The sequence below is a fragment of the Schistocerca gregaria genome, chromosome 2, assembly GCF_023897955.1.
Source record: "Schistocerca gregaria isolate iqSchGreg1 chromosome 2, iqSchGreg1.2, whole genome shotgun sequence".
NCBI classification, from domain to species: Eukaryota; Metazoa; Arthropoda; class Insecta; order Orthoptera; family Acrididae; genus Schistocerca; species Schistocerca gregaria.
Window position 1 is genome coordinate 717,220,963 of NC_064921.1, and position 13,025 is coordinate 717,233,987.

At 42.5% G+C, this 13,025-nt stretch overlaps 1 non-coding gene and 1 pseudogene across 1 annotated transcript; one reads left to right on the forward strand and one right to left on the reverse strand.

Annotated features, from left to right (window-relative positions):
- Positions 1–12,039: 12,039 nt before the first annotated feature.
- Positions 12,040–12,157, forward strand: LOC126337209 (5S ribosomal RNA; annotated as a pseudogene).
- A 440-nt stretch (positions 12,158–12,597) lies between these two features.
- On the reverse strand, positions 12,598–12,672 carry Trnal-caa (transfer RNA leucine (anticodon CAA)). The gene has a single exon. It is a non-coding gene; the product is annotated as a tRNA-Leu (tRNA).
- Positions 12,673–13,025: the final 353 nt, after the last annotated feature.

Consider the following 13,025-nt stretch of genomic DNA (forward strand, 5'->3'; position numbering starts at 1 on the left):
CTTAAATAAAAGTAGTAATTGGGGAACAGATAAGTTGATTTTTCACGGAAACGTTCCTTAGCGCTCACTACTCCAGCTGGAGTGCGTATGCTAGAGTGGACAGGACTAACTGCCTTCTGGCCATCAGGCGACGAAACTGACGTAACATTGGCTTTAATCGTTGTATTTTGATAGTCACAGCAACAGGAGACATTTCTGTTTATTGACAATGACGAACATCTGCAGGAGTTTTTATGTTCAAATGTTTATGCAATCTTATGGGACTTAATTGCCCGGTAGCTGAGTGGTCAGCGCGACAGATTGTCAATTCAAAGGGCCCGGGTTCGATTCCCGGCTAGGTCGGAGATTTTCTCCGCTCAGGGACTGTGTGTTGTGTTGTCCTAATCATCATCATTTCATCCCCATCGACGCGCAAGTCGCCGAAGTGGCGTCAAATCGAAAGACTTGCACCAGGCGAACGGTCTACCCGACGGGAGGCCCTCGTCACACGACATTTCATTTCAGCTGCTAAGGTCATCAGTCCCTGAGCTTACACACTACTTAATCTAAATTTCCTAAGGATAAACACACACACCCATGCCCGAGGGAGTTCTCGAACCTCCGCCGGGACCAGCTGCACAGTCCATGACTGCAGCGCCCTAGACCACTCGGGGAGTTTTTATATTTAGACGCACACAAGGGCAGTAATTTAGTCAAAAGTGACTGATGCAATGTTCTTTCGGACAACACAGACACTACAATACCGTATTTCCAAAAATGACCATGTTACAGAAAAATTTTAGTACATTGCGCCCCAAATGAGCATGTTATAGCTAAAACTGAACAAACTGACCCATTTGCAATACGTTTGTCATCTCCTATTGATAATGTTAATTTATGTTATAACCAATGGAAACTGCGATACTAAGGAAGCACTGTTACTATTTCTAGGTGATTTTATTGTGAATACTGGATACAGTTACTAAGGAGGAAAGCTCTGCATTTTTCTAGCCGAGAAGGTGCATTCCGAGCAGGTTCATGCTTTTCACCAGAAAACAGACAGTCAGTGATAGTTGACACATGCAAATAGGCATTCAGACAGTGTGTATGACCAGTGGTTGACAGTTACTGGATCTTAAAACTCTACTGCAAGACTAGCACCTGACATTGTGTATCGGCAGTGGGTGCCAGCTTCTGGAACTTAAAACCTGTGACATCACTGTTGCATATCGCGAAGAGATGTTGTTTCATATTTTTACTACTATTTACAGGTGATTTTGTTGTGAATGCTGTATATATTTACTAAGAGGAAAGCTTTGCATGTTTCTCACTGAGAAGTTGCACTTCCAGAGTGGTCTCAGGTTCATGCTGTTCAGCAGGAGGCAGTCAGACAGTCTCCTTACGAGAAGTGAGCCTGCATGGGGACACGAACAATTTTCACAGAAGTTGAGCTGTGGGCTGCTCTGTGCTGTTTTGGGCAGAGCTAACAACAGTCCTCGCTGGTGGTAGAGGATGCCACCACTGCTGTCTCCAGAGTATAGATGGGCATATCGTTGTCTAAGTTTCAGAATGAACATGGAAGTTTGAGTTACTGCGGCGCAGCCTTTCATGTACGCAAAAGGTGGTTGCTTTCACTCCCAAAATTTTGCTGTATCCAATCGCACATGACGCAGCCACAACCATGCTTTGCACAAAGAAGTTGGCCAATTGAGGAGACACTGCTTCAAGCCAATATCAACCTTTTGTTTGTTAACGTGCGTTTTTCATGACAAGAGTGGGAAGTTTCTGGTGCATTCTCCCTACCCCTACTCCCTTTCTTCTCTCTCGTGAAATAAGCATATTCTTCTCTGTCATATAGGCAACAGCATTGATTCGTCTCTTCCAAGTACAGTTTTTGAAAGTAGAGAGTTGAGGAGAGAGAACTAACAAGTACGATAAGTATCGCGTTTATACATATTCGGGCTGGCACCTGATGCTGATGGGTATGCACTTGGCTAATTTTGGGGAAATATAAGCGTCGTATAGTCTGCGTAGCTCGCAACTTACTCTGGTATGTGATTTGAGCTGCCGATTGATTTTTAATTTGTGATTCTTATCTCACTAACTTAGAATTCGTGAGGTGCCCAGTGATACCTCACTTTCTGCATACAGTCTTTCGTATAATTTTCCACCTCCCCAAAATCTTATCGTTAGAGAACTTTGCTCTCTGTCATCTTCTTATGGGTTGTGTAGACCAATTAGAGCAAACAAAAATCTGTTATAAGCAGATTTTTCTATGGTTAGGCGTTCCGCAATAATAAATATAACCTGTTGTTGATCTCATTGTGACATTGTTAGTGTTGGTAGGCAAACTCACCAATCAGGTACTTGCTACTCATTGAAGGTAACAAGCGTTGCACTTGCATGATTGTAGATTTGTTTATTGACTATGGAAAGTCGTGTCGACTTCAAGGATTATAACTTTGCTGTGTCTTGTTTCACGATAATTTGGCTAACGACTTTGTAGTATTCGGATGTAATAAGCGCCAAAATGTTTATAGCAACGTCATATCATAACCCAAATCGAGGGCACTCTGCCTTCCCAGTCACAGAGACAAATACTTAACTTAATGTTGACCCTGCCAGTATCTTACGTTTGAAAAAATGGTTCAAATGGCTCTGAGCACTATGGGACTTAACATCTGTGGTCATCAGTCCCCTACAACTTAGAACTACTTAAACGTAACTAACCTAAGGACATCACACACATTCATGCCCGAGGCAGGATTCGAACTTGCGACCGTAGCGGTGGCGTGGTTCCAGACTGCAGCGCCTAGAACCGCTCGGCCACTCCGGCCGGCCTTACATTTGATTTCTATTGATATCCTTTAGTTAGGACGGCATAGTTAGACATATCTTAGGGTGCAAAAAGGTTTAGGCGTCGGTAGCAACAGCACTTCCTAAATCCCAGAAAACGGCAAGACAACTAAACGACTTGCGAAAAAAGTCGACTGTGGCACATAGCAGTTCAAATTTAACAGTACTGCATCAAACAAGTGCTAGAGAAAGCAGAAACAGACAGGAAAAAAGGGTAGGAGAGCCGTAGGAAACCAGAGAAGAGATGCAAGAAGGACGAAGCAGATAGCAAATAAGCCAAGGATAGAGGAAGGTTGAAGCTGTTGGTATAAAAGTGGAAGTAGGTCGAAAAGAAGCGCAGGAGGATAGAAAAAGATTTAGGGAAGAGATGTCAGCGCTATGTGAATAATTCGACAGCCAATTCAAATCCATTGACAAAAAACTGGTCGGTTTTTCAGAAACAGTAGAAAGCAGATTGGCCAGGCTGGCCCAGGCTGAGTCAAATTCGAAGAAAGAATGAAGGTTCTGGAACAGTGCATTGAATCTTAAGCTACAGAACCGGTTCGATTCTCAGAAACTTCAGAATTTGCCTTGTCCAAACGAGATCTAGAGAAGCTTAGGTGGGAGATTAAGGGACCGTGAGTTGCGGAGTTTCTAGTACGCCTAGCACAGAGCTGGTGCAAAGTCAATAGTGATTGGCATATTTGTGAGAATTCAGAGCCTTGTGGTTCACTGTTAGCTATATAAGATGGAGCCATTGTGGGAGAATCATGTATAGCATCAGGCACCATGTCCGTCATGGGGCAGATCTTCGATTACAGGTATTTTACTCGCCGAGAAAATTCCTAACCTAAACTGTAGGCGGAGATTGTTCAGTTTAAGGGCAGCTTATCAAACTCTTGTCCATTTCAAAGAATGTTGGAGCTCATGAATAGCCACACGAGGGGGAATACAATGGCGAAAGCTTTACCACCTACTATACGTGCACAACCTTTGCAGAACATGAATCAGAAATTATGAAGCTATACTGGTCTCAAGCGGAACATAACAGGTTGCAACTAAGCATTATGTAAGCCACATCCCTGGTGGAAACATGCTTACAACATTATTCAAAGTGTTTCGACGAAGTCCTAAAACTAAATCGACATCTTCACTACCCATACAGTAATGAGCTGATTCAGTTCTTCTTTAACGTTATGTTAACAGAATATAAGACGTCCCTGCTCTGTGTTCAAAATAATGACCTGGCGGCATTTAAATTAATAGTAACAGATCTCGATGAGTACATGCGGTAAGATAAGAGAGTGTATTCTACAACGGAAAGGGAACTCCCAGGAGAACGTGGTCATGAATGGCAGTATGGGTGTAAGCAGCAATGGCAACTGGTCTCAAAATGAAAGGAATAATTGGTGAAATCAGAGACCCAAACATTACAATGGGAGATCATGTATGGGAAACGGCGCACAAAAATAGCTGAAGAGGGAGAAAACGAAGCAGTGGAATTAGTTGAAACATGAACTCAGATCCAGAACGGACTCAACAAACTTGACTAAATAATAAGCAGAAAGCGAGTACAGGCAGGGCCCATTTGTACAGTCTGAGTATGATAACGTATGATGAGGTCAGAGACGACCTATTGGCCAAGGTGAAAATACCAATGAAGCAGTGTGTCCTGTCATTAAAACTTTCCACTACAAATGAAATTTGCAGACTCATAGGTAGATTTTCGGAAACCACATTCTTTGCCTTTGAGCAAGCATAAGAGTGAATGGCATTCCCGCTGCAAAAAACATGGGCGAGGGGAGAACTCAAGGACAAGATCGGTGAAATGAAACAGCAGTTGAGATTTGATTTCATGTGTCAGGCTGTGACGTTCGTCACAAATGCCATAATAATTCCACAGTCGATGACAAAAGCCATACTAGGGGTGGAGTTTGTGAGAGACAATACTGCAATTATTGATACAGGCAGATAAGAAATTTCCCTCGGCACAACATAGCACAAAACGATTTTCAATTTCAACAAGTTGGTGCCAAGCATTGATTAGTAATCATTAATTCCATCCAAGGACGGCTCGCCATGCTACAACAGATTATCTCTTTGAAAATGTGGAAAAATGTAAGATTGGTGTGGCAGAGCTTGACGAATTTTTACATCCCAAATGACAGCCGTGAGAAGCTCAGCGACATGTTAACAGACCCTGAAAAGTCATTAGTCTGATACTTTTAAGAATATTAGATACAAATTTAGGGTTAAGGGACATAAATTTTTCTTACAGTCATACAGCTTCGACTGATCTATGAATAGCAAGTAGAACAACAAATTAAACTAATGTTGGAACAAGGGGATATTGAAAGGGCAAGCAGTAGTTAAAACAGTGCTATTTTGTCTAAAACTGACATGGTGAGACCGAGGCTGTGCACAATTAATGTAGGTTAGTTCTTACAAAGAAGAAAACAATAACCAGCCACTATTAATCCTGCTATTTATTTAGGTAAATAGCGCCGTTACCGGTTTCTGTCTGGCAAGTTCATCATCAGACGGCTGTTCACATGATCTTCAAGATACACTTTACATTATAGCCCGTTTTCGATTTTTATTCTTCTACTGTGGTGAAGCATTTTTGTTGTGTTGTTGCCGTTGAAAATTCCGCGCGATTTTGTTGCGAAGTTGCAGGATTGTATTTTTCGAATATTCCAAAAATATATCCAGCACTTACGTAATTTGTACATCACCATATTGAGCAAAGCACCACACACACACACACACACACACAATTTGCCATTTGCCAAATGGCCAAATACAATGATTGAATATTTGTCAGACGCCAACGTTTGCCACCAGAGAGCGAAGTGGACTTCACCACATTTACGTTAAGAATTGGGGCTTCCTCTGTGTCACTTTTGTACATTCACCAGCGTGTAGATAGAACATGTCGTATAACTTGGATTACACCACACTCTCTTAACTCGCGAAACACAGTCCACATGTCACTTTCACCGTGACATGGACAGACCTATGGTAGAACACCCGTACATCGTTAAACTTGAGATTTTTGTGCATAAAAAACATTTGTTTAAGAAGTGATTAACGAGTTTGATGATCAAATTGTGATGTTCACACGTAGCTAAACTTCGTATCAGGTTTATCATGTTCTGCGGTAATGTTGTTTGCAATTGCAGAACTTGCTAACTGAATCTTACAGAAGAGGACGGACTGCGGGTAGAGCCGAGAAGGGACTCGAGTATCCTTGCCTTAGGTCTGTACAGGTCAGCAACTGCCCATTGGGCCAAGCTCCAGAGTGATACACCTGCTCACACACCTGTTGTTAACGCTATGTCAGGCAGCCATCTATAAGCCCCAGAAGTTTCCAGCCTTTCAGATGAGTGGAGGTGTACATAACGACGTGATATAACTGAGTTGTATCTCAGAGAAAAAGATTTTCACTGTTAATCTGCCTACTAGACCCGCACAAAAACAATTCATTTTTGGGAAAAACAATTTTATAGACAAACATACTTAATTTATTTTTGATAATTTACGTCCTATAATAGCCCAGTCAAATTGTCGGAAAAAGTTCTATACCTTACGAATAGTCGGGTTGAAGCTTGAATTTCTTAACTTGTTTATATTGTTTCAAAAATTAGAAACCAAGTTTTTGCAACAAAATTTATGTTGGCTAAATTTTCTAGAGTCAGAAAGCTTTTAAAATTTTATATTTCTTCAAATTTTTCGAAAATCTCTGTTTCTTGTGCTCCTTGCGCTTTGGCAGCTATTTCCAATTTAAAAGAGCACAGAATTCTGTATAAACCTGATTACAACAACTTTTTTCTGCACCCAATGCCAAGGACGTACAGTCGTCAAGATAAAGTGATTTTTCAAAGTTTGAACAGGATGGCAAAATGCTAAGTTTCTTATCTTAGTTTCTGTCTATATAGTGGTAATATATTATATGCTTTGCCTTGTCCTGGAACTGAACACCTCTCTTTGCAGCTTGGCCAGCGTTTATAGTGTCACTGACATTATATTCAGTATCTGCTAGCACAGTCAGGTCCGATTGCAGCCAAGATTCTTTTTCTTTTTTTTTCTTGGAATATAATATTAATCGCGTGCCGTATACTTTTATAGCTGAATGAAATTAAGAAAACGCAAAAAGATAGGAATTTAAAGAGAAACGATCTGGGTAATTTGAAAGAACCAGAGGTCGTAGAGTTTCAAAGGGAACATTAAGCAACCATTGATTAGAACAGGTGAAAGGAATACAATCGAAACGAATGACTGCTTTGACAGATGAAATAGTGAAGGCAGCAGAGGCTCAAACAGGTAAAATTACAAGACTTAGTAGAAATCCTTGGGTAACATAAGAGGCACTGAATTTCATTTATGAAAGGAGAAAATAGCAAAATGCAGCGAATGAAACAGACGAAAGGCAATAAAAATGTCTAAAAAATGAGACCCATAGGTGATGCAAAATGGATAAGCTGGAATGGATGGAGGACAAATGTAAGGATTTATAATCATGCATCATCAGGTGAAAGATAAATACCGCTACAGGAAAATTAAACAGGTCTTTGGTGAAAGGAGAAATAGCTGTATGAATATTAAGAGCTCAGGTGGGAAGCCAGTCCCAAGCAAATCAGGGTGAGCTGAAGAATAGAAGGAATATATAGAGGATCTATACAAGATAATGAACGTCAAGGCAGTATTATAAAATTGGAAGAGGACGTAGATGAAGATAACGTGGGAGATACGATACTGAGAGAAAAATTTGAGAGACCAAGGAAAGAGCTAAGTGGAAACAGTGCACCGAGAGTAGACGACATTCCTTCAGAGTTACTGACAGCCTTGGGAGAGCCGGCCATAAAAACACCTCTTCCACATGCTGTGCAAGATGTATGAGACAATCGAAGTCACCTTAAACTTCAAGAAAAATGTAATAATTCCAATGCCAAAGAAAGCAGGTGCTGTCAGGAGTGAATACTACCGAAATATCAGTTAAATAAGTTATGGTTCGGAAATACTAACACGAATTCTTTACATAAGAATGAAAAATCCAGTAGACGTTAACCTCAGAGAAGATCAGTTTGGACTCCGGAAACATGTAGAAACACGCGTGGCAACAGTGACCTTACTACTTATCGTAGAAGATAGCTCAACGAAAGGCAGGCCTGTGCTTCTAGCATTACTAGACTTCGAGAAAGGCTGTTTACAACTGTGCTTCTAGCATTACTAGACTTAGAGAAAGGCTGTTTACAACTTCTACGGAAACCAGATGGCAATTATGAAGAGTTGACATACTTGAAAGGGAAACAGTGGTTGAGAAAGGAATAACACAAGGTTGTAGCCTACCGCAGACGTTACTCTTCTGTACATTGAGCAAACAGAAAAGAGAAGCAACGAAATATTTGGAACAGAAATTATAGTTCAGTGACAAGAAATAAAAACTTTGAGGTTTTCCGATGACATCGTAGTCGAACTAAATCATGTGAGGCGGAGGGAATTGGATTAGGGAATGAGACACTTAAAGTAATATATGAGTTCTCTTATTTGAGCATCAAAATTGCTGATAGTAGTCGATGTAGAGAGGTTATAAAATACAGATTTCCAATGGCAAGAAAAGCGTTTCTGAAGAAGAAGAAATTGTTATCATCAAATACAGATTTGAGTGTTAGAAAGTCATTCTGAACATATCTGAACGGAGTGTAGCCATGTATGGAAGTGAAACATGGACGGTAAACAGTTTAGACAAGAAGAGAATAGAAGCTTCTGACATGTGGTGCCACAGACGTATGGTGAAGATTAGATGGGTATTTCTTGTAACTAATTAGGAGGTATTTAACAGAACAGGGGACAAAAGAAATTTGTGGCGCAACCTGGCTAGAAGAAGGGATCGGTTGGCAGGACACATTTAGAGACAGTAAGAGATCACGAATTTAGTGCTGGGGGGGAGGTGTGGAGGGTAAAAATCACAGAGGGAGACGAAGAGATGAATACAGTAAGCAAATTCAGAAGGACGTAGGTTGCAGTAGTTATTCGCAGGTGATGGATGGATGGAGAGGGTTGTATGGACGCACGACGGCAAGGTCTACAGCGCCCGCTCAGTAACAGATCGAGACGGGTGTCAAGAAAATACTCAGGACAGTAAGATAAACACAGGTAACAAAGCTGGAAAAATATGTGCCTATTCACACCGAAGCGTGGGACGAAGCATGCCGTCAGAAGTAAAACATAGACAACACAGGAAGAAAGTGGTAGATGGAGCTAAAACAATATAGCAGATGGAAGTGGCTGGCTGACCGCAAGGAAAAAAGGGAAGAGCCAGCCACTTTGCAATACACTAAAACCTCCAACCTAAAAGTTTAGGCCAGAGTCCAGACACATCACAAAACTGTAAAGCCCTAGACACACACGTCTCATCATTAGCTAAAACACAGGGCAGATCCCCATCAACTTTTGCTTCCGCCCTTGCATCACGGTGTAAAATGCAGTCTGTTAAAATGTGGAGGACAGAGATGTGCACACCACAAGCATCACAAAACGGGGGATCCTCCCACCATAATAGAAAGCTATGTGTGAGAGGACAGTGACCAATCCGAAGACGCGTGAGGGTCACTTCCTCCCGTCTGAGCAACAGACAGGAACAACACCACGGCCGAGTTGTTGACTTCACCAGCCGCAGTTTACTGGCCGTCACCGCCAGCCATTCTTCCTCCCACAACTCCATGCACATCTTGTGGAGTGCCGAAATGACAGACTGCAAGGGAACAGGACACTGGACCACATCGTGCTCTCTGAAGGCTTCTTTGGGAGCCCGATCGGCCTGTTCATTGCCCCATATTCCTACATGAGCAGGCACCCAGCAGAAGGATACCTCCTTGCCCCGCCGATGGAGCAAGTACTATTGGCCATATGTCAGCTGGACCATCTCCTCAGTTGGGTACAGATTCTGAAATGATTGAAAGGCACTAAGAGAATCGAAGCAGAGGAGAAATCGATTGCCCCGAACACGATTCATCTGCTCCAGTGCCTTCAGGATCGCGTGGAGGTCCTCTGCGAAAACCGTATATTCATCAAGGAGGCGAATCAGGGTAACAAGATAAGGGAACACTACATAGCAGCCAAGGCAATTCTTCTGTTTGGAGCCATCAGTGTAAACGACGATGGGTGTGTGTGTGTTTGTTCTTAGAATAATTTAGGTTAAGTAGTGTGTAAGCTTAGGGACTGATGACCTTAGCAGTAAGTCCCATAAGATTTCACACACATTTGAACATTTTTTGTAAACGACGTTAAAATAGTGATGCGAATCTAAAGTGTTAAAAACTGAGATTGGAATGTAAAATCTGGTGTACTATTTTTCTTAAAATTTGTCAAATCTAAAATAAGTCTGGGTCTCCGGAGGAGCCAAGGTGGAAATCTGCTCCAAACGCGACGGGAAACATGAAGACCAGCCATATCCATCGCAATCCTGTGCGCGGATCCAATAGGGCCGCGTCCCTCGTTGTTGTTGTTGTTGTCTTCAGTCCTGAGACTGGTTTGATGCAGCTCTCCATGCTTCTCTATCCTGTGCACGCTTCTTCATCTCCCAGTACCTACTGCAACCTACATCCTTCTGAATCTGCTTAGTGTATTCATCTCTTGGTCTCCCTCTACGATTTTTACCCTCCACGCTGCCCTCCAATGCTAAATTTGTGATCCCTTGATGCCTCAAAACATGTCCTATCAACCGATCCCTTCTTCTAGTCAAGTTGTGCCACAAACTTCTCTTCTCCCCAATCCTATTCAATACCTCCTCATTAGTTACGTGATCTATCCACCTTATCTTCAGCATTCTTCTGTAGCACCACAATTCGAAAGCTTCTATTCTCTTCTTGTCCAAACTAGTTATCGTCCATGTTTCACTTCCATACATGGCTACACTCCAAACAAATACTTTCAGAAACGACTTCCTGATACATAAATCTATATTCGATGTTAACAAATTTCTCTTCTTCAGAAACGCTTTCCTTGCCATTGCCAGTCTACATTTTATATCCTCTCTACTTCGACCATCATCAGTTATCTTACTTCCTAAATAGCAAAACTCCTTTACTACTTTAAGTGTCTCATTTCCTAATCTAATACCCTCAGCATCACCCAATTTAATTCGACTACATTCCATTATCCTCGTTTTGCTTTTGTTGATGTTCATCTTATATCCTCCTTTCAAGACACTGTCCATTCCGTTCAACTGCTCTTCCAAGTCCTTTGCCGTCTCCGACAGAATTACAATGTCATCGGCGAACCTCAAAGCTTTTACTTCTTCTCCATGGATTTTAATACCTACTCCAAATTTTTCTTTTGTTTCCTTTACTGCTTGCTCAATATACAGATTGAATAACATCGGGGAGAGTCTACAACCCTGTCTCACTCCTTTCCCAACCACTGCTTCGCTTTCATGCCCCTCGACTCTTATGACTGCCATCTGGTTCCTGTACAAATTGTAAATAGCCTTTCGCTCCCTGTATTTTACCCCTGCCACCTTCAGAATTTGAAAGAGAGTATTCCAGTCAACATTGTCAAAAGCTTCCTCTAAGTCTACAAATGCTAGAAACGTAGGTTTGCCTTTTCTTAATCTTTCTTCTAAGATAAGTCGTAAGGTCAGTATTGCCTCACGTGTTCCAACATTTCTACGGAATCCAAACTGATCCTCCCCGAGGTCCGCATCTACCACTTTGGTTGCCTGTTGTGAAATAGCCGTGCCAGATGAAGCTGAGCAACGGTATGGTATGCAGGTGTGTATGGTGTGGACAGAGTTTAACACGCCTGGCCCACCGTAAATAGCCGCCGCCGCATATGAAGTGGCGGTTCACCAGCCTCTGCACAGAGGCTTGGTATGGGGCTAGTTCGGAATGCCCCAGTGGCCAACCGAAGCCCTTCATGGTGCACAACGTCCAGTATCTTTAAGTAAGAAGGCCTCGCAGACCCATACACCGTGCTCCCTAAGTCGAGCCGAGATCGCACACACGCCCTGTAAAACTGGACCAGACAAGTCCTGTCCACGTGCACAGGATAGAGTAGTACGGAAAGCTACATCAAACCAGTTTTTGGACTGATCACCACAACAGCAGCAACAACAACTTTACTAACGTAGGAATTGTTACTGGAAAATATTGCATTTATTTCTTCATTATCCTTTAACTCTTTTCCAAAGGGTATGTGTAATGAAACAGAGTGAAAAAGGAATGGGCCAACGGCCTTGCCGCAGTGGTAACACCGGTTCCCGTCAGGTCACCGAAGTTAAGGGCTGTCGGGCTGGGCTAGTACTTGGATGGGTGACCATCCGGTCTACCGAGCGCTGCTGGCAAGCGGGTGCACTCAGCTCCGTGTGAGGCAAACTGAGGAGCTGCTTGATTGGGAAGTAGCGACTCCGGTCTCGTAAAATAACATACGGCCGAGAGAGGGGAATGGTGACGACATGCCCCTTCATACCCGCATCCAGTGGCGCCTATATGCTTAGAGAGGAGTGGAGAAGTTTACTTTTAAGAAAAAGGATTGGAAGCCCTTCTGAAATGTGAATTGCTCTTGATGCAATGTCTCTATTCTCATTAAAAAAAAACATGTGAAAAAGAGCAAAATCTTCGTTCTGCAATGCCTTTGTTCCATTGAAGAATGTGAACTCAGCTACATTGAAAAAGTTTTTGACGTTGACGGTAGGTACCATACACATTAAGTACGTTGGTCTCGAAATGTATCCTTCCAATCAATAGTCCAAAGTTATGAAACTTCCTGGCAGATTAAAAGTGTGTGCCCGACCGAGACTCGAACTCGGGACCTTTGCCTTTTGCGGGCAAGTGCTCTACCAACTGAGCTACCGAAGCACGACTCACGCCCGGTACTCACAGCTTTACTTCTGCCAGTATCCGTCTCCTACATTCCAAACTTTACAGAAGCTCTTCTGCGAAACATGCAGAACTAGCACTCCTGAAAGAAAGGATACTGTGGAGACATGGCTTAGCCACAGCCTGGGGGATGTTTCCAGAATGAGATTTTCACTCTGCAGCGGAGTGTGCGCTGATATGAAACTTCCTGGCAGATTAAAACTGTGTGCCCGAGAAAGGCAAAGGTCCCGAGTTCGAGTCTCGGTCGGGCACACAGTTTTAATCTGCCAGGAAGTTTCATATCAGCGCACACTCCGCTGCAGAGTGAAAATCTCATTCTGGAGTCCAAAGTTA